Here is a 23,118-nt window from a genome sequence, read left to right as displayed (position 1 = left end):
AACTAGCAGGAAAAAATACCTTCCTATATTTTACGGCAAACAAACACCGTATTATGTTAAAACGTTGATTCGAAGAAAATAAATTATTTGGAGATAAAATAAAATAAAAGGTCACTACTCAAAACTGCCAAACCACCCTCGGCAAATTTTAGGTCAGTTCCTTATTGTAGATGAATTTGCTAATTGTATGAAGTTTATTTTAATCGTTGTGTCTTTTTAAACTCTAACTAATGTGGGATGACTAATCAATTACGGACATTCTGTAAGAAGACATTAATCTGACATTAGAGAGATTGTTCATAAAAAGAGAAAATGTTAACAATGAAGCCTACAATTTGCTAACTACACTATTGATAGACATGTGAAAAATTAAGTGGCACGCTAAATTTCGGGCAATATATTATGATCTATATTTTAGCGTATTAAACACGCTGACTCTAGAAAGGAAACAATATTTGGCTGACTAGAGAAATTGAGTGAAATTAATGAAAACAACCGCTATCCTGAAAATCAGTTGATGAATATCGGTCTTACAAAAGAATACATGTAATTTACACATTAACATACTCTCGTAAATGACTAAGATAATGACAGTGAAACGGTACCGTAGAACGTACCACCAAAAATAAACACCACTGTAAAGCAGTATACCGATAATACCGCGTTCCTCTAGTGAGTACATAAACAAGTTTAACTCAGCTCCGAAACATTCGAATCCAGAATGAAATTTGAATGAGACTCGTCAGCAAAATTACGAAAATACGGGTAAGTGAATGTTGGCTCCGGTTAAATCTAAAAACAGCCCGTGAGGATTTATAAATTAAATAAGCTTCCAGAAATAAACGCCGACGTAGAATAATACATATTGTGTTACTTTGAAGTGACGTGAAGCGCAGGTAAGATTATGAAATAAGTTTGCAGTTGTACATTATAACTTTTCTGCTATAATTAACTCTTAGATTTGAAAACATACACATTCTTCCCAAGCCATTTGTTACAAAACTTTACAGGAAAGACACGATAACAGGGCAAAATTAGTATATATTACTGTTTTGTATTCCTGCCAAGCCAAAAACGTAGTGTATTATGGTTGCGTCATTTCATACAACGATTCATCTCTTACTAATTTAGTTTCCGATTTGTCCACTCTATACAACCATGTTTTGTGGATAGCCAGCACTTGAGGTAGGGAAGAACCGTAATCGATTTTGTCAACGGTCAAAAGATCGGAGTCCCTGTAACCATAAAAGAAAAACGATTACTGCACAATAACAGTAGTTCATCAAATACTCGTACTAAACTTTATGGATTGCTTGAACTTTCGGTAGGAAATAAGCCTGTCTACCGCAGAGTCAAAGGATCACTGTGACTACAAAGGAAATAGCTTTTGCCATAAGAGCATTAGTTCCACATAAGATACCTAGAATATAAAAAGAAATTTAACAAAAACGTGGATGACTTGCACTTGGTGTTCGGAAGGAATCCATCAATTTTTGAGTCAAATACTGTAAGAAGAAATTAAAATAGTTTATGCACACTACCTGTTGTTGTATGTCAAAGACCTAGACCATACGATGTGGACGGTTTGCACTTAAAACATGGAAAACTCCTGTACAATTGGGATCAAAAGCTCAGAGGTTGTGGTCATTGTAATTGAAAGCAGAAAAATTTTCATTTCACAATAACATTAATTTCATCACAGATGGTAACGAACACTTCAACAATTAGCTCTATGTAAAAGAATTGAACCTGAACTTGTAGATGGCTAGCAAGTGGAAAACTGGAAAACCTATTGCAATTGTGGTCTGAAATTCAAGGTCAGTCTGCCCATCTGTTACCAATAGTGTTTATGCACATGAACTTGAATTCTCTACGCTCTATATACCAAACGTTTTGGATTGTGGAAGGAATGGTCCTATCGTTTTCGAGGTAAAAAATCAAAGTTATTGTGTCTAACGAAAAATAGTTTTCGCACACTAATATAATTCTCCATCACATCCAACGTTAAGGATGAATTTCGCTTACATAATGCAGAAGCCTGTCAGTCTTAGGATCAACAGGTCGAAATGGTTTCTTCACTAAACGTGAAGTCTCGGCTATGTACCTTAACCAAACGTTGGTCATCACCTACAAGTTGGATTGGAAAGGAACCAAACGAGATTCGACCAATCAGGTCAAGGTTAAAGACACTTCTACTTAAGGAAGACAAGTGACTTTTTCATTATGACTTTAGATCTATTATGAACCTCAACCAAATTGCTTGGAGTGTATGTGCTTAACACGAGGAAAAGGCTTTCTGATTTTGGAGCTCAATGATCTTTTCGGATGGTTTGAACATGTGGCAAAAGCTTGTCACAGCTCAATGTCACCATTACTAGAAGTAGAACATAGTATCCGAACAATTACATTAGTTCTACGTTACAGACCCATAACAAACTTTATGGATCAATTTCGGTTGCGCTAAGGAAGGAGCTTATCAATTTGGGAATGAAATGGTCAAAGGTCAAGATTACTGTAGTTAACATAAACTGGTTCTGCAAAACAATGTGTCTACACCAAAGTTTTGGATGACTTACACATTGAGTAAGAATGAAGCTTATTGATCATCATGAGAAAGTTCAAGAGTTAAGAAAACTTTGAATGAATGTAGACAATTTTTTTTTAAAATATTAATAACTCTAGTTTCAGAAAACGTTCCTGTCCAAAATACATGGAGTGCGTGTACTTACGATATGAAAGATGCCTAATGACTTTCGGGTGAAAATGGCAAAGATTAAGGTCGCTGTGACTAAAAGCAGACAAATTGTTGACGGAAATAGGTTCACTGCTTGAACTTGTACTTTTATTAAAGTTTTCTTATAGCTTGCACATACACTAATGAAGAAACGTAAAGAAGACGCCACAATAACATTGGTTCTACATCGTGTACGTGGACCAGTCTTTGCAGCTGCTTTCCTCTGAATATTAAGGAGAACTGTTTGTGTATTTTAGTGTCACAAGATCAAAAATCGAGGTCAGTATGACTAATATAACAAATATTGTTTTTGCCCAATAACATTGTTTCCACATAATTGACCATAACCAAACTCTGTAAATTGCTGTCACACTGAGTATGAAATAATCCCTTGGAAATTTTGTTAAATCATTGTCTGTTCAAGGTCGCTAAGTCTGAAAGAAGAGGATGAGATGTGCTCATATTAATATTAGTTCTACATAACAAGCCTAGGCCTAACCTTTGGATGGTTTAAGTTTGGAGAACGGAAGACGCTGTCAATTTTGGTCAAGCTCATTATAACTGAAAGATAATACAATGTTCCCGCACACAATTGACGTTCCCAACATGAACCTTCACGAAGCACTTTATATTTCTTGTACATATACGAACAAGGAAGTCTATTGATACTGAAGTTAAAATGTCAGATATCAATAAAACTATCCTGAAAGATAGTTTCTGCAACAAACACATTACTTCTGCATAACATTCCTGGACCAAACCTTGTGGACGGCCTACACTTCACATAACAGAAAGTCAGTAAAATTTAGTGCCACAAGAAGAAAGAGTTGCTGTGAGAAGTACGAGATTGATGTTTTTGCCCCATTCATTATGCTATGGGTCCTCGCACATCCGGTATCATCTCCAACCCCATGACATAGTTGTCCCCTACTTTGGCCGTTGTCTGTGATTCTCTTTCTTTGTTCCGATGGATGTGAAACGTCAGATACAAACACACACGTGACGTGAGTATGTCAGCCATGGGGATTAGAGTCTCGTAATGATGTCTTTGTTCCACTGGGCAACGAATGTGACAAAAACTGAATTCCGTATTACTCTAGTCTGCAGTGATTGTGGAAACGAAAATACTACAAAGACAGTGTGTGTGTGTGTGTGTGTGTGTGTGTGTGTGTGTGTGTGTGTGTGAGAGAGAGAGAGAGAGATAGAGAAAGAGAGTGTGTGTGTGTGTGTGTGTGTGTGTGTGTGTGTGTGTGTGTGTTAGAGAGAGAGAGAGAGAGAGAGAGAGAGAGAGAGAGATGATGATGATGATGATGATGATGATGAACTCCATAGGCAAGTCTATGGTAGCGTTTAATATATATGCGCTGTGTGAAGATTTCTTTACTCGGCTTTTACTGTTTGTAAGTTTTCAACGGCACGGTTTGTTATTTGCGCTCAGATTCATCTGTGATTGTCCACTTCTGCCATCAAAGTTTCCAACTCTGCCGCACAGATTATTTTATCCTCAGTTGCCACCAGTTACAATTTACTGATGATATTTAGACTTCTTTGTGTGGACGCAAACAATTCGGAATAGACGCGTACTCGCATCGAGATTAATTTGCTCGCACCAGAAGAGAAAGAGTTACTATATATATATAGGTCCAATAATAATACCAGCTGGTGCACCTACAATGGTGGGTGTTGTCATGATTCTTGTCATACCAAGATCCACAGTTGTTGCTGCAGCAAACCCGCAAATAGCATGTACAATCAAACTCGCGGATTTGTATTTTACAATCAACGCAGTTCTCCTGGGGATTAGATTTTCCAGACGTTTTTCTGCTTCGATTATATTTTACGGTGGTAAAAGGGTCTGTCATAGTTCTTCTATTATTAGGACAAGCGCGTATTTCAATTGCACCATAGACAGACCTTGTCCAGTCTCACCATTACGTGCAGGAGCGACACGCACGAACACTTCTAACCAATCACTCTTTTTGTCATGAATTATAATTAAAACCTATCCCTCGGGAATACTTAACCCTCCGACTATTGTGCATTCTGGTGGTGTGGCACCATTTTTATTAAAAACAGATCGATTACGGCAGCACCGTTGACATCTAACGATCGTCTTTGTCGAATACCTGTCACTCGAAAAAATACGGCCATGTTAAATAAATGTCAAGAAATTCTCAGTTGTGTCCATTTTGTTCTATAATATTCGATGGTAAACGTAACTAGGGTGGATACATTGGTGAATGCTACTTCACTATTATAGAAACCATCCCGAAGAGGTTTTGCATCTGGTGCTGCAGTCAACGCTTGAGCATTGTCACGTGCAGGTGCTTTTTATCAAATGGTGTCTGATTTCATTGGAAGAAATGTTTATCTCAATGTTCTCAAAAAACCTTTGCCACTATTAGAATCTAGAATAACCTGTAATAATCTAGTGGGACATTTATTTTCGACTTATTCCATGGGTCCGCTAACTTGATTCTGATTAAACTTGGTTGAAGTGTTTGCTGTGATAACGTGTTCTAAGTAGCCCCAATAGCAGCGATGTAGCTTGCGCGTGAGAACCAGATGTAAAAGCTATTTTAGTCTTTAAACAGAATCATTGTTTTAAAAACTTGCTTAAAATATTTATAAAGACTTGCTTATTAATAATGGTTTTGGGTTGATATTAGCAGCATTCCTGCTTCTATAGCAACAAGTCATAAATAATTTTTTACATCTTCTACAAATCTCTCTAAGCATATTGTCGTCAGATCTGTTTGGAAGTTTCGTTTAGACATGGTTTCGCAAACTTTTGTCTAAGCTGGTCATCATAACAAAAACAGAGGCTTCCAAGGTACGAGATCAAATTGTCATAAAACAGCCTGAGGACAAAATTGAACACCGGCTGAAAATGCAAAAATCTGTGGTTAGACTCTCATTTAGGAATACAGAAGAAAACGATTGTGATGATATTTTTGTAACCATTACACTTCTCCGAAGACGTATTTTAATAAAGAATGACATTTTGAAATTGAGTGCAATACTTGTGCTCACTTTGATGACTATGGCAATGCATGCCATTAATGTGTGACTTGTTCTCCACAACGACTGGGACATTTTGATTAAACTTAATTTTATTAGCATATACTGGCAATTTTGTTTTGTGTGACTTCTCTAACAACAATATTGCTTCCACATCATTATATGTATGCTTTCAGTTTTGTCTCTTCATTCTCAGACTGACTGTCGAAAATATGACATGATTTAGTAGCAACTCTTTATAGAACGTACTGTAATAAACCTTTTGTCTGTAGAGTTTGTAATGATTAGGTGGGTTTCACGGCAATCAGGTATAAATAAGTTTTACAGTTGCGCCCTCAAAATTTTGCGAGGTAAGTAACTTAGATTAAAAATATAGTATTTTTTCCAATGCCAAAGTTTACAAAAAGTTTAATATGAAGCACACAGGAACATGACATTATTAGCACGTACTACTTTTTTCTATATCTGCCGTATAACAGATCATATTATAGTATGTGTTCGTTCGTATGACCGTTCATCTGTTACAGATTTAGTTTCCGCACAATAATCTTTCCAATATGTACCTACTAAGCTTTGTGGATTGCTTTACTTGGGGCAAGGAAGAATCTTAACCGACTTCGTCATATATCAAATATCATGGTCACTGTGAGTCATAGAAGAAAAATAGGTTTCCACGCTATACGATAAGTTCTGCACCACACACATTGTGGATGACATGGACTTTGGGAAAGGAAGAAGCAGGTCCACCGCAGTCAAAAGATCACTGTAACTGTTAAAGGACAATAGCTTTGCCACCATACAAATAGTTACACATAACTTAACTAAAATGTCAATGAATTTAAAGGTCCAATGGAAAGGTCTGTGACTGAAAGAAAAAATGGCCTGCATACTATCTTATGTTGTGCATCAAAAACTTGAACCAAACTATATGGACGACTTCCATTTGGAGTATGGAAAAACTCTTTTAAAACTGGGATCAAAAGCTTAGCGGTAATGGTCATTGTGATGGAAAGCAGATAAATAGTGTATGTACAATAATATTAATTCATTCTACGTCACAGACCTAAACCAACCAATAACATGGAAAATTGGAAGGTCAATTACAATTTGAATCTGAAGTTTAAGGGTTAGTTCGTCCAATTTTGTTCAATTTAGTTTATGCACATTAACTTGAGTTCTCAAACATCTACATACTAAACGTTTGGGATTGGGCAAGGAAAGATAAGATCGATTTCGAAGTTAAATATCAAGGTCAAAGAAAAAAATAGTTTCCGCACGCTAATATTAGTTCTTTATGACAGACCTATATCAAACATTGGGGATTACCTTCATTTGAATAGGGCAGAAGCCTGTCGATTTCAGGGACGAAAGGTCTAAAAATATCTTCATTTAAAGTTAAAGGTTCGATTTTATACTTTAAGCAAAGTTTGTGGATCACTTACAAGTTGGGCGAAAAAGAAACCTAATGAGTTTAGGTGAATCAGATCTAAGTTAAAACACTTTTACTTAAAGAAGATGAATTACTTTTTCATTATAATTTTCGTTATATCACCCACCCTAACTAAATTGTTTGGAGCGCCTACACTTAGCGTTTCGGAAAAGCTTGCTGATTTAGAGTTCAAAGATCTTCGTGGATACTTTGAACTTAAGGAGCTAGTTGAGGTTGTTGTCAATGTCTCTATGACTGAAAGAAAAAATGTTTTCATTAGTTCTGCGATACAGACGTAAGCCAAAAATTGCAGACGGCTTACGGTTGTTTTAAGAATGGAGTCCATTGATTTGGGAATCAAAGGATCGAAGTTCAAGTTTACTGTAGTAGAATGATTCTGTAAAAGCATTTCATGTCTTGTACCTACACCAAAGATTTTGGATGACTTGTACAATGAGTAAGAATAGGTGAAGAGTTGTTGACGTGTTAAGGCCACTTTGAATGAAAGAAGAAAAATGTTGTAGAACTAATAAATATAGATCCAGACGACGTATCTTGTTCAAAGTGTATGTAGTGCTTGCATTTGCCGATGGGAAATATGCTTGTTGATTTTTGGATTAAAATGGCAAAGATTAAAGCTACTGTGGCGAAAAGCAGAAAAGTCAATCCGCCTTTTAAGGAAAATAATCAATCATATATCAGACTTCTGCTGTTAATAGCTGGCATGGAATCGATCTGCTGAAAATGACGCTCAGATGGCTTCGTGTAATATTCGTGCAATATTAACGACATCTTTATATAATTATCATCTGTCAAAATGTTAAACTTCCTCTGTAATTAATTGATGGGTTACAAACGGATACAATTGGGGCTAAGTATTGCTCTTCATATCGAACGTATTATAAATGATACATAAACACATATGAATTGAATATACAAAACTCTTTTGAAATTATTTTTAATTGACCAGATATTTAATGTGACATAAAGATTATTAATTCTTTATTTGGTATGTAGTTATTATTTTTGTACCAAAATATTAGCATACCCACTTGCGTGAATATATTGATTAGCAAATACAGAAATTGTCTTTTCTGTCGTGATTCTGAACAAAAACGTGAGCGAAAATATCTACCTTTGGTACTGATCCGTACTTGTTAAAAATATGTACGTAATTTAAACAATCTCGCCAGATAAAAATCAATTTTTGTTAACGCTGTTCACTTCCGATGTCAGAAATTCTTGGACGTATATCAATAACAGGGTTTAAACAAACTGTCAGGGCAGTGTTTGCCAAATGTCAATATATATGCACACACACACACTCACACACACACACACACAACTCATGTTTATCTGTAAGTTACCATAAAAAGGATACTAATACTTCATTTCTAACAATTTATTTCTCTTTGTTTGCAACTAGAGAATTCCTCGACCTGTATGGGACAGGTAAGTAATATCAGACGCCCTGTGACCTCTTTTGCAGGATATAGATTCTCAAAGAATTAACTTAGTCCTTTTTGCCATAGTTTTTAAACTGTGCATGTGATATTTTCACTAGAACATATCTTATAACCGATTTTCCAATTTACGCCTCCTGTCTCCTCTTAAAGTGTATTAAATCATTTGAAGTGACGTCATTGCATAGTAAATTACTTTGCTTGTAGAGACTGCCTTATGTTAAATCGTGAAAGTATTACATTGTGAAAGAGTTGTTTGCTACGTTTTGACACTATCAGAAGCTTTTCATAAAAAAGTTTCAAAGCAACATGACATTTTTATTTTCAGAACAAGACAAAAAGTGGATCAAAGTTTAAAGACCGTGCACTGATTTTCCCCTTTTTACTAAATATTTCGAGATTCTATCTACAGGTTTGCACTGACTTTGTCTCTCTATTCCAGCAATAAGCGGCGATGAGATTATCTTTTGTTCAGAGAAACGTTCAGTAATGCGATATTATATAAACATCATCTGCGATTTTCACTATTAAATTTGTATCAGTTATCTTCTAAAAAAGAGATAGCATTTTCACAAATGGCATTCAAGAATGTTTTCTTTTGCAGACTACCAGCACACTATTCGATGCAAGTGACGCATTTTTTTCTCAAAAATCTGATTCATATCTTGATTTAAAGTATGTAAACAGTGAACATTGTAGCCGGGTCTAGGTCCATTTTGGCATGCTCTTTCTGTAGGGAACACTCCGTTTGAAAATACCGTAAGAGCCAAACGACCTTCAAAATGTGTTTTATGGACAAACATTCCACGTCTTACACTTTCCCGAAAACAGTTCGGAAAATTGGTGAAATTTCGTCTGATGCATTCAGTCCATGGGAATGTTCTAAGCTGTCCATACCAACGGTGCAGCATGCCACAAGCAGGGAATTGGCCTCAGTTGATATCCAAGCCTTTATAAATGACTGCACTTACTGCAATAGCAAAATTGCCGAACAATGTACGGAACTGTCGCAGGACGATGTAAGTTTATAGAGGACAATAAAGTAAATCGTCGATAATCATTTATATTGATCATCTGGAATTTACGATAATCTCGACTTTAATAAAATTGACACATGGACCCAAACATAATTACTGTTATTCTCATAAGGCGCAGTATTCCTGAATTGTTTTTAGAAGCATGAGGCTCAAGCCTAAGTTAAAACACTAACATTTACAATTTTGGATTGGAATATATATGCTTCACTGAGTTGTAGAAACTCAAATCTAAGAACATTCTGAAAGGTGTGTTGTTATGACATTATACCTGTTGTAATTACAGTATATTGTAATTTGAATTCCAGAATTATAGAAATATTTTAATGATTAAATTAGCTCTCCTTGCAAATCTGATATCTTTGTGGCTATCATTAAATCACTGATAAAATACGACATCAGAGTTCAAGCGCCATAACCACAAACTGACAGAGTACAACAATAACACAAGTTTTTACTCCGAAGAAGAAAATGAAAATTGTGCTTACAGGCATTTGATATCATTCATATTTGGCATAGATGTGGAGAGATACAAACAATAAGATCTGTTGAATGCTTTCTGATTATAATTTCATTGAAGCTAAGTTACTGAAGTACATCTATTTGAAATTCAAGCAAGTTTTTTATTTTTGTTTCATTTTCATTCCTTTATTCAGACATATTTTAGTTGGAAACGTAAAACCCAAATTAAATATACCATAACTTGAAAAATATGTAATTTTTCTGCAAATAAAGTTAGAATAATTAAGTTCAAATTTTTTAAAATATAAAATCCAGAATTGCAAGTTCCATACTGATCATCACTAATTTCAAATAATTACGCATGCAATCTTTACTAATTTAAAGATTAACACATTTAACCATGACGCTTAGTTATATAATATGTAACGGTTGTATGCGTTTAGTTCTGATATTAGTAGAACTTGTATGCGTTTTTCTTACATGTAACTTGTACTTACTGTTAAATGCATGAAACTACAAGTTTGTGAATTTTCGTAAGTAGAATGTATATTATAAAGATACCAGTAATAAATCATAGACAGACGATATATTAAATAAAGGAAGTTCTTTATAAACTTAGGTATCGTAAATTGATCAAAGGTTACATTATACGCAGAATTAATGCACAATAATTGTCATCAAACCGAATCTTACGTCGCAGAGTCTTAACCGTTTCTCTTTTTACACACAGATATGTTTTTCGCTTTGCCACCAAAATACTGGAAGATCCGCAAGCGGTGATGGTGAGTACCATTACATAAAGAGAAGACAGTGGGACTTGTTAATACAAAAATATAACTAGGTTACGATATTTGTTTGGAGAGAATAACTTAAAATAAAGTAAGGCAATAATTTTAGATGATTGTGTCTATTTCAAGTGATAATGTGAATAGTAAATAATTTTTTCATTTATAATGCTAGTGCAGTGGGAAGTGGGGAAATATGCGAATTTGATAACACATACGTAATCTAAATACATGCCCTCGACGCAATAAATTTGGTTGTAAACCCCTTGTTGAGGTTAATTTTATGTTGTCATTGACAGTCAGCTTATAACTCTAAGGTAAATTTTCACAGAACATGGATAAGATCTCAGATTTTGATGTCGTGGGATAGAAAGTGCCATATACAATTTACGTTAAACGTTTCATTGCAAATTTGCTTATTTTGTTTTCAGTTGAATACAAAGGTAAGGAAGATAAAGGGTAACATGTCGGCTATAAGTTATATACTGAAATTATTAAACATCGAACTAGCAAGGATTTTGACGCATAAACTTATAGCAACGATTTAACTTTTGTTAGGAGAATAATATTATTTGTTGATTTTTAAAGATCCAACGGACAATGTATTTTTCGTTAAATAGTGACCGTGATGGCAGACAGCAGTGTCAGCCCTCTAGTAGCTCTCTTATGTGATTTTCTTTTAAAGGGTTTGAATCATAATGAGTCTGGATATTTTGGATATACAAGCTTTTGTGGCATCTTAGTTACATCTCCACTCATTATTGCAAGTAACAATTTACGTTCTAAAAGATGTCCCCACGTTTGAATGTTTTGTTTATTAATGATGCTCTGATTGATATAGGTGGTAAAATATAGGACAACTATGCACTAATAGGGCCCAGATAATACTGATAAAGAATCATATTTCTTATATTCTGTCTCCTAAACTGTGGTAATATAAATCTTAACCTTGTCCAACCAAATGAAGGCAATGCAAATTTGCGCCCGTCTATTTTGGTTCAGGTATTACATATTGAAGCAAAGCAGACAGCTGAGACCTGTGTGATTTATAGACTCATACCGAACACACTGGATACATACCACACGCTCAATACGATCATCTTGTCTTCGACAACTCCTTTTATTAGTATGAATATTCAACCAATTGCCAACATTTTCCAAGAACGATCTTCAAGATTCCTAGGGGGTTACGGCAAACTCCATTCCATTCAGGCCGTTCCTGGCAGCTTCATAGAATATGTTGTTACCAGCAGAAACGCATACATTTTGTAGGTGTCTCTACTAGATCACTTCTTTCCTAGCTGTCTTATATAAGTACATTTGCTGTAAAATCTAATAATTCAGTTCTACTCATAATCGGATATGGATCAATGATCATGTTACTGAAAATGGAATTATAGTTGCAAGCAAATTTGTCATTAGGAAAGATATGAATAAAAGTGCTTGTTGTAAATGTACATACACAAGGGGCAGCATAGCTTTTAATACAAAGCTAGATGTGCAATCGGATGATTTGGAAGCTCTTTGGCTTTAGCAAACATTTTGTTACTGTATTGACCACCAAAGTAGAATGCTTTTCCTGAAATATTTGATGGAATCCATATTCAAATATTATACCAGATTATTAAATAATTGTAGTGACTTCCATATTTTTTCTAAATACAATGTCAAGAGAATAAAAAAAATGTACAAATCCTAAAAACGTTTGGGTTAAGTCAAATTATCAAGGAATTTACGAGAGTTACCATATTAGCTTCAATATTATTAAATCACATTTGATATAATAACACACGCCATATCCTAGCATTCTGGGACAATCACAAAAGGCGTTAGTGAGATGTTTATTACCTTGAGCACTAAAATAAGTTAAATCGCAGGCCATGAAGCACAACGCAGTCAAATTTGAATTTAGGAGAATTACAGTAAGAAACGTTGTTACAAACTTGCTTCAGATTTATTGACACGAGTTCTTTTGCTTTGTTGATATTAGTGCTGCATGCATTGAATTTACGGGAATATTTACAACAGCTCTTGATGTGATTGTTCCACCTAAACAAGTCAGATTAAAATTAAAGAATATAAAAATGATTAACTACTGATATTTTATAAAATGTAAGTATGTGGATCTGTTACCTGTCAACAGGGAAAACTTTGTGTAAATTTCAAATCAGCGAACAGTCTTGAGCTAAATAAACTCGAAGATGTCTTTTATTATTGCCACATTGTAGAAAAGTTATAAAATAATTACCAGTCTCTGCTGGTAAAATATTATTAATAATCCTGTCAAAAATACATTCTGCGAAAAAAAGGTTTCGGTTGGTTGACACGTAAAGTGTCAAAAATGCAAGTCTGATTCACATTCATTGGCACTTTCTTAACGAAAATATCGGAATGGTTCTATTCGTACATGTGTTATTATGCCTGTTCGTCCGTCACTTTATTCTGTTTGTTCCCTGAAATCCAAACCATCTGCCCTGACTGAGAGAAAATGATGCTGGTGAATATCATCATTCACGATGATCTTTAGAGAACACTGAGGGTTTGGGGATGTTAGGTGCAACTCCACCAACCTTCCCTAATGGAGGAGCGGTATAGGCTTAGGGTCAGTTTTGTATAGGTAACATGGATTCTTAATACCTGAATACATCTCCATCGAAAGGATTAGGTAGATCATATTTAGTATTATTTATTAAAGGAATGAAATTATGACATCAAACGTTTTGGGTCCGGAATGCAGCTGCCTAAGGGAGAATTGGGGTGGAGTTCAATATGACATGGTGTGGATAGTTGTGACGCCAATTCTCTCTAGATTTAAATTACATTGATCCGGACATCGAAAATTAATTAAAATCCATTTTAGTAATCATCTAGCCGTATTTGTGGTTGCATGATTATTCGCGCTCAAGCCACGTTGATTTCTTTGTCAAATATATCCAATATCACGTTTGTTTTCGAGAATCATTTATTTTTCTTCATGTACTACTTTTAAAATAAACTTTTATATTTTATACGGTAAGAGCAACGTATTTTGAATTGCACTTGTTTGCTTGATATATGAATTTTACACTTTTCTCATCGTTAAGGAACAATTGCAAGTGCGACTACGTCCCATATTTTTAAGCACGATTTAGAAGAAAATTAAGAGCCATATAATGGTTCCTTGATATTCATAGGCGTTAATCGAAAACAAGAATTTGCAAGCATCTGAATAGAAAAAGGTGATGTGATTCAATTGACATTCTGTCATGCAAGCTATATAAGATTCAAAACAGTTGAAAAACCAATCATACAAATATACGAAGATCATGTTACTGTATTAACCTTTAAGAACTAATCTGGCTTATAACGGAAGTAAATAACGACACGGTCAAAAAGGATACAAGAATAAATTGCAAGGTACAAAATCGAAGTATATTAACTGTGAGACACGATTTTGGTACGGCAGTAAAATTTTCTTTTTAAGGACAAACTTGTGTGGACGAAATTACACCACTGCGAAGGATATTGCCTGATTACCTGTATATGCCGTATATTGAGCTAGGGTACGTTACAGTCATCACATCTTTTACAAATTGCTTAAAAGATGCATATGAAATGACAAATTGTGAAACTGTATTGCCCATAAATCCTGCAGAGATCGCCATGGAAGCTGTAGTAAAGACATCTGCCATGGAAATTAAACAATTTGATAGGTATAATTGTATGGCTGGAAACGATCCGTCTGTGGAAACTATGTATTGCTGGATTACATGTAGACAACCATCATTGCTGGCTGTTGTTTTCACTTACAGTGAATACAGATCGCTTTCACACACAGTTTACTTGAATACCAAAAGCATGAAAGAAGGGTCAGACAGTTTAGAAGAATGTGTTCAGGGTACAGGACAGAAATTTGATTGTATGCTTGATACGCGAGCGAACATTTTTCAAAAAGGTGATGTGATTCAATTGACATTCTGTCATGCAAGCTATATAAGATTCAAAACAGTTGAAAAACCAATCATACAAATATACGAAGATCATGTTACTGTATTAACCTTTAAGAACTAATCTGGCTTATAACGGAAGTAAATAACGACACGGTCAAAAAGGATACAAGAATAAATTGCAAGGTACAAAATCGAAGTATATTAACTGTGAGACACGATTTTGGTACGGCAGTAAAATTTTCTTTTTAAGGACAAACTTGTGTGGACGAAATTACACCACTGCGAAGGATATTGCCTGATTACCTGTATATGCCGTATATTGAGCTAGGGTACGTTACAGTCATCACATCTTTTACAAATTGCTTAAAAGATGCATATGAAATGACAAATTGTGAAACTGTATTGCCCATAAATCCTGCAGAGATCGCCATGGAAGCTGTAGTAAAGACATCTGCCATGGAAATTAAACAATTTGATAGGTATAATTGTATGGCTGGAAACGATCCGTCTGTGGAAACTATGTATTGCTGGATTACATGTAGACAACCATCATTGCTGGCTGTTGTTTTCACTTACAGTGAATACAGATCGCTTTCACACACAGTTTACTTGAATACCAAAAGCATGAAAGAAGGGTCAGACAGTTTAGAAGAATGTGTTCAGGGTACAGGACAGAAATTTGATTGTATGCTTGATACGCGAGCGAACATTTTTCAAAAAGACGTCGTATTTATGCAGAAAATTAAAGTTTCTGTGCCAGACTTTTCTATGCATTGTCTATACACTCTGCTTGTAGAGGATCATATTTTTGTAAACAAAGGAAACAATCAAGGGAAATGCAGAAAACTGTGGAAAATTATAAAACTGGATATTTGTATATATGCGGTGTCCAAAGGAATAACAGCTACGAGCGTTGTTCATGAAACAGGCCAAGAACTCCTTGGTGCTATCCACCCAAAATCATCATGTTTAGAGTGGAAAGGAATGACAACTAAGTGCGTTCTTTACAACACAATGAAATATTTTCTTGAGGCAATGAATGAATACCGACAAGACGGTGAATTGATTGCTATTTGCGTTTCATTTTTAACATCTGACATTGCGCAGGAATTTGCGTGCCACAAGATGTTTCCTCATTCTTTTTCTATGCAAGAATATAAGGGATACTGTTGCATGATGTTTCACATCGATGATCATAATGCCAATATACAGCTACTGGCGATATCATGTGAGGGTACACGGATGAATCTGGAGGGTTTTGTGACAGTCCTTTCTGTACTTGATGTGATATCAAAGCCACCATTAACCGTAGGTCAAGAAAGAGTCAAAGACGATCCTTTGAATCACTCCTCAAAACATAAGGTAAGCGATATAAAGAAAAAAGATCAGACTATGAAAGCACGCTGCACATCAACGGATAAAAGCACAAGAATGTTAGATAAAATAGTAGTTTTTGTGCCAGGCATAACCTTCAGTGCAATGGAAAATGACAAATGCTATGAAGATACCAGACAGTCACGTGTCTACCTAGATGATAAAAAATTACAATCGCAGAATCCAAGTGGCAGTTGTAGTAACGGAAACAGAGAAGAAATTGACCTTCGGAGACTAAAGAAACACAGTCTCAGACAAATTATATGGCTAACTTTGCAAGAGCTCCCTCAGCCACAAGTCCATCGAGAAGTGATTGTTGCTTTCTTTTCTGGCGAGTATTTACAGACGCAACAAGATGCAAGTCCTTGTACCATGGAGCACGAAGACCTTGGAGAAATATTGAAAAAACTGGCATCTGATGATATACTCTCACCATACATTACAATGAAGTATGAGATTCTTCGACTTTGCACAATGAGAAACTACCCAAGAGAGAACAAACCGTTTGCTGTAAGACTAGTAGCAGCTGGATTTTATTATGCTGGAAACAATACTCAATTGATCTGCTATTGTTGTGCAATTCGCATAGATAATTGGGTTGATGGAGACATTCCCATTTCAGTCCACCAGAAAATGTCACCAGACTGTAGTTTCTTCACAAATAATAGTTCGGTGAATATTCCAATAAAGAGACCCACTTCAGCAGCATCACAGACATTCGGACGTTATGGCATCCAAAGATCCAATGGATCAAACCAATCCAATGTAGCACAATGCGATTCATCCGTGTTGCTTCCATCGAACGAAGAACATCGGGTAAACATTTCAAATATGCATCAACATATGTCAGCCACAAAGAAAGTCTCATCCTTAAATCAGCTGGATGTGACAGGCGAACAAAATGTAGTAGACAATGGACAAACAATTGATCCCCACTCTGACTCCGTGCAAGATCCACCACCCAAATATCTACTGTATGCAGTAAAGAACACCAGGATAAAATCCTTCCATGGATGGCCAGCAGAACTTAAACAGAAACCAGAAGAAATGGCAGAATGTGGATTCTACTATGCCGGTAATTTCTAGAAATACAATCTAATTTTTTCAGAATATTTTATTATAATAAGATGTTAGAGACTGTCATGGCTATTATCTTATTTTTTTAAATTGAAAACATCTATAAAGACACGTATTATTCTAATTCTATTGATACATTGATTTGACACCAAATCCTACAATATACATCAGTTTTTACACCGCGTGAGCAGGTAATGATAACTCATTATTAGCAACGTCGGGATGCAAATAAGTCAGCACTCTACTCTTCATAGATGGAACATTATAAGAAAAGTCATAAATCAGTTGTCATGTGGCCCTTTAAATCCAGAGATGATTATAGAAGAAAATTATAGAGTCTTCAAGGTTGTAATGTATGTACACGTATTATTTTCCAGAGACAACACATACATTTTAACACTACTGAAGCGTTCTTCATATTTTGATTAGATGCCGTCCGTTTAGGGGTGATAATATTTAAGCTTCATGGAGTTAAGTGTATATGAATGCATGCTTAATTCATCGGATACCATGTTTAATTGAATCTAGTCTCCCAGAGCCTGACGCATAAATGAGGTTTTCACGTTTGACGCAATAATGAACGGGACATCTTTCTTCCAATATTTTGTATTGCTTGTTTTGTTTTAGGGTCTGGTGATTGTGTACGTTGTTTTCACTGCGGTGTTGGATTGCGACATTGGATGAGTGAAGATGATCCATGGATTGAACATGCCCGATGGTCACCATCATGTATATATGTACTCAAGATGAAAGGGGAGGAGTTTGTCTCTCTGGTACAAATGGCGGTGGAAATAGCTAAGAGTGTAAGACATGTTGCATTTGAACTGACTAGTAATTCACTAACTCTCTAAACGGTATCCATTAGTCTCTTTTCGCATGTAACTAAACTACATTTGCCACTTTATCATTAAAAATATTACCGAAATATCTGTAAGGGATATTTTCAAATATGCTCACCTTGCAATATTTTCTTGACGCTATAAAAAATACACAAATGTATTCGTATAAATTGTTTGGATAAGATTTCAAGTGCATTGGAAAATTATGATGTGCTATCCACTTATATTCCATTAAATTAGTGCTGCCTCAAATGTTCTCACTAGTTACACTTGGCGGCTTTCTCGTTTTAATTATCTACTCACTAATTACACTAGGCGGCTTTCTTCCTTTAATTATCTGCTCACTAATTACACTTGGCGGCCTTCTCGTTTTAATTATCCTCTCACTAATTAGACTTGACAGCCTTTTCGTTTTAATTATCTGCTCAATAATTACACTTGGCGACCTTCTCGTTTTAAGTATCTACTCACTAATTACACTTGGCGGCCTTCTCGTTTTAATTATCTGCTCACTAACCACACTTGGAGGCTTTCTCGTTTTAATTATCTGCTCACTGATTACACTTGGCGGCCTTCACGTTTTAATTATATACTCACTAATTACACTTGGCGGCCTTCTCTTTGTAATTATCTGATCACTGATTACACTTGGCGGCCTTCACGTTTTAATTACATACTCACTAATTACACTTGGCGGCCTTCTCGTTTTAATTATCTGCTCACTAATTACATTTGGCGACCTTCTCGTTTTAATTATCTGATCACTGATTACACTTGGCGGCCTTCACGTTTTAATTACATACTCACTAATTACACTTGGCGGCCTTCTCGTTTTAATTATCTGCTCACTAACTACATTTGGCGACCTTCTCGTTTTAAGTATCTACTCAATAATTACACTTGGCGGCCTTCTCGTTTTAATTATATACTCACTAATTACACTTGGCGGCCTTCTCGTTTTAATTATATACTCACTAACTACATTTGGCGACCTTCTCGTTTTAATTACATACTCACTAATTACACTTGGCGGCCTTCTCGTTTTAATTATATACTCACTAGCTACATTTGGCGACCTTCTCGTTTTAATTACATACTCACTAATTACACTTGGCGGCCTTCTCGTTTTAATTATATACTCACTAACTACATTTGGCGACCTTCTCGTTTTAATTACATACTCACTAATTACACTTGGCGGCCTTCTCGTTTTAATTATCTGCTCATTAATTACAATTGGCTGCCTTCCCGTTTTAATTATCTGATTACCAGAATGTTAAAAGTCACATAGAAAACACGTTTTAGGAAGAAGTGCATTGTTTTAATAAATACAATTAAAAAATATAAAATGTAACAACAACATTTTATATCCAGACCAAATAAATTTTCATCATCGCATGTTATGAGTTTTATAAACTTAAACTAACACATCAGATAATGTTTAGTTCATGTACAAATAGTAATGGCGGTATTTGTATGTATGAACTCCCTTTAGCCGATGAAGAAAGTCTTCATCTACAACACAGCAGCGGCAGCAAAACTACTAGCAGGAGCAATACTAATAATAATAACGATAATTTGCATCAAGAGGTAGTTTTATTCGTTTATTTTGAGAAAATAAGGTGAACAACAACATAAATATAATTTTGAATGGCTTTATTGCATTTGAAGCCATGCTTGTAGATAACCTGTAAATAAACGGAAATGTTGAGGCTCAACATTTAAGTCTAGGTGCACGAAAACTCCGTGCTAAATGACAAATGAAACGCTACCTGAGCAGTTGCAACAACAACACCAAAACAAGAACTTTAATATTACCCGCTGATATTGTGACGAAGACGTGAAAACCCACCGTAACAACGAAAATCAAAATGGGTCATAGTTCACTTACTTTTGCTAATGACATTTTAGACAAATATTTCCAGAATCAACGTGTAAAAAGCAGTAGTTGAAATTTTCCTTTATTTCAAACAAATTTCATATGAATTTTAATTACATTTGATACAGGTCAATTGCATTTTGTGTTTTCAGGAAGTATCAAAGAACAGTGGTGGAGAAAACAATGTCAACCAAAATGAACGCGAAGAAACTACTTCAGTTGCCAGAAATGAGGGTAAGGCCAGAATCGGATGACCAATGGAGTGTACATCGTACAATGCCAAACTTGGCATTATAATCTGGCGATTCGAAGAACAGTGTAGACATGTACCAGTAGCAAACATTAGTAGCGACAATTGTTAAATATCATTATTGTTCCTTAAATCTTATCCACTCTGGAGAAAGAATATATATATATATATTTATTTATTTTTTGTCTTTTCTCCCCTTAACCTGGCTTAACGTAGGGGCATCACTGAAGACTTTGCGACAATCGTTCCATCTTGCCCTGTTTTCGACTGCTGTTGGCACTTTTATGTTTATGTCCTTCCAAATAGTCTTCAGCCTAGCCAGTGCAGGTGTTGTCTACTAAATCCTGGAATGGGCATCAGGTTTTTAACCTTCATCAGAGGTTATAGCACCAAAATACTGGAAATTTGTCATTGTGCCTAGCGCTTCTGTCCATTTACTCTTATTTCCTTGCTTGCTTGATTACCTGCATATACCGTAAATTGAACTGTTATCCATTCCATACCTCATTGATGCTTGGTTGAGATTGTTTACTAAAGTTTCCACTTATTGTTCATCTCGTTCTCAGCCATCGATATCATCGGCAAAGTGCGTGTTGGTTATTGTTCTGCGTCAACCACTAACACTGCCCTAATGGTCTTCCTAGGCATCAGACATGCTCCGTTCCAGGTAGATCCTGAAGAGATCCGGTGAGAGAAGGCACCCCTGTCTGACTTTGACTTTTGTACTGAACCAATCTCTGATGTTGCCATTGACAATAAATGAGCTAGTCGCTTTTTCACACGGGTTTACTATAGTGCTGATTGGTTTTGTGTTGATCTTGTATATCGCACTGTGGCCTACACGGCTGCATACCATATCCTGTCGAAGATCTTCTTAAAGACAACGAAGACATGATAGAGGTCCTGTTGATACTGCAGAAACTTTAAGAAGAGGATTCTGAGTGAAGATATGTTCTATAGTACAACGTACTGCTCTGAAAACCACCTGTTCTTCAGCAATAATGTGCTATGATTGGGTTTTCATTCTCTTGAAGATGATTGTAAGCATACCTTTGCTTGGGTGACTTTTGAGGATGATTATTCAATAGTTCTGATACACCTGCAGATTCCCTTTCTTGGAAAGAGTGATAATCAGAGACTGGATCCATTGGGTGGGCCATTCTCCTGTTTGCTAGATTTTGTTGCAGATCGTTATGAAGACATCTATCACGAATAATTATACTGCTTGAACAGGTTCTGCTGGTATTTTGTCTACCTTAGCTGACTTACCTTTCTTCAGAGCCTTTACTGCAGCCTCTACTTCTTCCCCTCTTCGAATGGTCAAAAATCTGTTGTGGTCATTGGGAAGTTTATAACAGCTTGGTCTCCAGAAGTCTCTTGGCTGTAAAGCTCTGAACAGTATTCCGTCCATTTGCTTAGAATCTCTGGATCTTCTTTGAGACTCTTTCCGGCCTTGCCTAGGATCGTGTTAGATCTCTCCCGTTTTTCCGTTGTCAGGTCTTTCAATAACCGGAATGTCTTTTTACCGTCATTCTAGTTAAGGCTGTTCTCGACTTCTTTACACTAGTCCTCTATCCAGTTTTCCTTCGCTTTCTACTCCTTCATGGTTTTCTCGCTTCCTCACACCAAAGAGGTCGATAATATCTGCGGTGAACCAGGGCTTCTTTATCCTACGATGCCTGTCAATGATCTTGCTGTCGTGTTGAAGTCTAGGTTTATTTCTTAGGACCCAGAATTGTGAGTGTTGCAAATTTGCTGTTTTTGGATGCTTCAAATGGTTATGCGCGCTTGGATGCTTAGGTTTTTCAAATGCAAACAGGATCATAACCTGTCGTGGCTTCATGGTCTTCCTCAGACGAAGTTTGATAGTCATCATCAGCAAGTCATTGTCGCTGCCAATGTCAGATAGATAGGAAGCGCTTCCTCGACAAGATTAACTCAATCTGGTTATGATGTTTTCCGTCCGGACTGTGCCAAGTCGATCTTCTAGGTAGTTTGTTAGGGCCATAGGTGTCTGTTATCACTAGGTTATCTTAGGTGGCGAAGTCAAGGATCTTGAAGCCTCAGTCATTAGTATGTTCATTACAAAATGGACCATAGACATCTCGCAAGTATACCTGTGCATATTCTCCTATCTTGGCATTCTTTGGCATTTCCATTTCCTTGAATAACTTGAATATCTTACTTGGGTGTTTAATGAATGAGAGTTTTAAGCTGTTCTTAGAACTCAACCACTTCCTCGTCATCATATTTAGATGTTGGGGCATAATTCTCTATGACGGGGATGGTGAAATGAGATCCCTAAGCGGATGGTAATCATTATGTTAGACACTAGTTGACAAACCATTCTCATACTTGTCTTCATGTCCACTAAAAAAATCTCCGTCAATGGTATCTTCCCCTCTCTTGGGTTAGTAGCCCCTCGAGTTCAGTATTGGTCTTAATGCTCTGCCATTCCACGTTCTAATGGTGGTGCTATCTCTTGCCCGTACGTTGATGGTAGTTTGGCCAGTAGCATACCTATCACCTCTGTCCTGGTGGAATTCACGTGAAGTACGGTCACTCAAGTTTTTGGATGTTGGCTACATGAACGTATAAAATAGATTATTTATCGTCGCCGTCGCCCTCATTATTGTTGCGTAATCGGACTGTATAGGTCAACAAAGTTGTCGAAGCCAACGTTAATAAAAGCGTACGAATTTATTTTAGACCTGATATTTGGAATGCTCCAAATACGTTAAGACGACACAATGTATCATTGTATACCTTAGCAATGTAATTAATTAAACTAGACTTTGAACTATATCACTAACAACAATGACGTATTGATGAATTCTTTTAT

At 36.0% G+C, this 23,118-nt stretch overlaps 1 pseudogene across 1 annotated transcript in view; it reads left to right on the top strand.

Annotated features, from left to right (window-relative positions):
• The first annotated feature begins 656 nt into the window (after positions 1-656).
• LOC149797146 (uncharacterized) overlaps positions 657-23,118 on the top strand; it is a 39,516-nt pseudogene continuing 17,054 nt past the window's right edge. The window contains exons 1-7 of the transcript XR_016421634.1: positions 657-896; positions 9,252-9,666; positions 10,874-10,925; positions 14,392-14,862; positions 15,108-17,306; positions 17,936-18,111; positions 20,179-20,260. The product of XR_016421634.1 is annotated as an uncharacterized LOC149797146 (transcript). The remainder of the gene's footprint in view (positions 897-9,251; positions 9,667-10,873; positions 10,926-14,391; positions 14,863-15,107; positions 17,307-17,935; positions 18,112-20,178; positions 20,261-23,118) is intronic.

The sequence above is a fragment of the Sinohyriopsis cumingii genome, chromosome 6, assembly GCF_028554795.1.
Source record: "Sinohyriopsis cumingii isolate HCF-2022 chromosome 6, ASM2855479v2, whole genome shotgun sequence".
Taxonomy (NCBI): Eukaryota; Metazoa; Mollusca; class Bivalvia; order Unionida; family Unionidae; genus Sinohyriopsis; species Sinohyriopsis cumingii.
The sequence above is the reverse complement of the archived record's forward strand: the minus strand, read 5'-3'. Positions and strand labels throughout refer to the sequence as shown.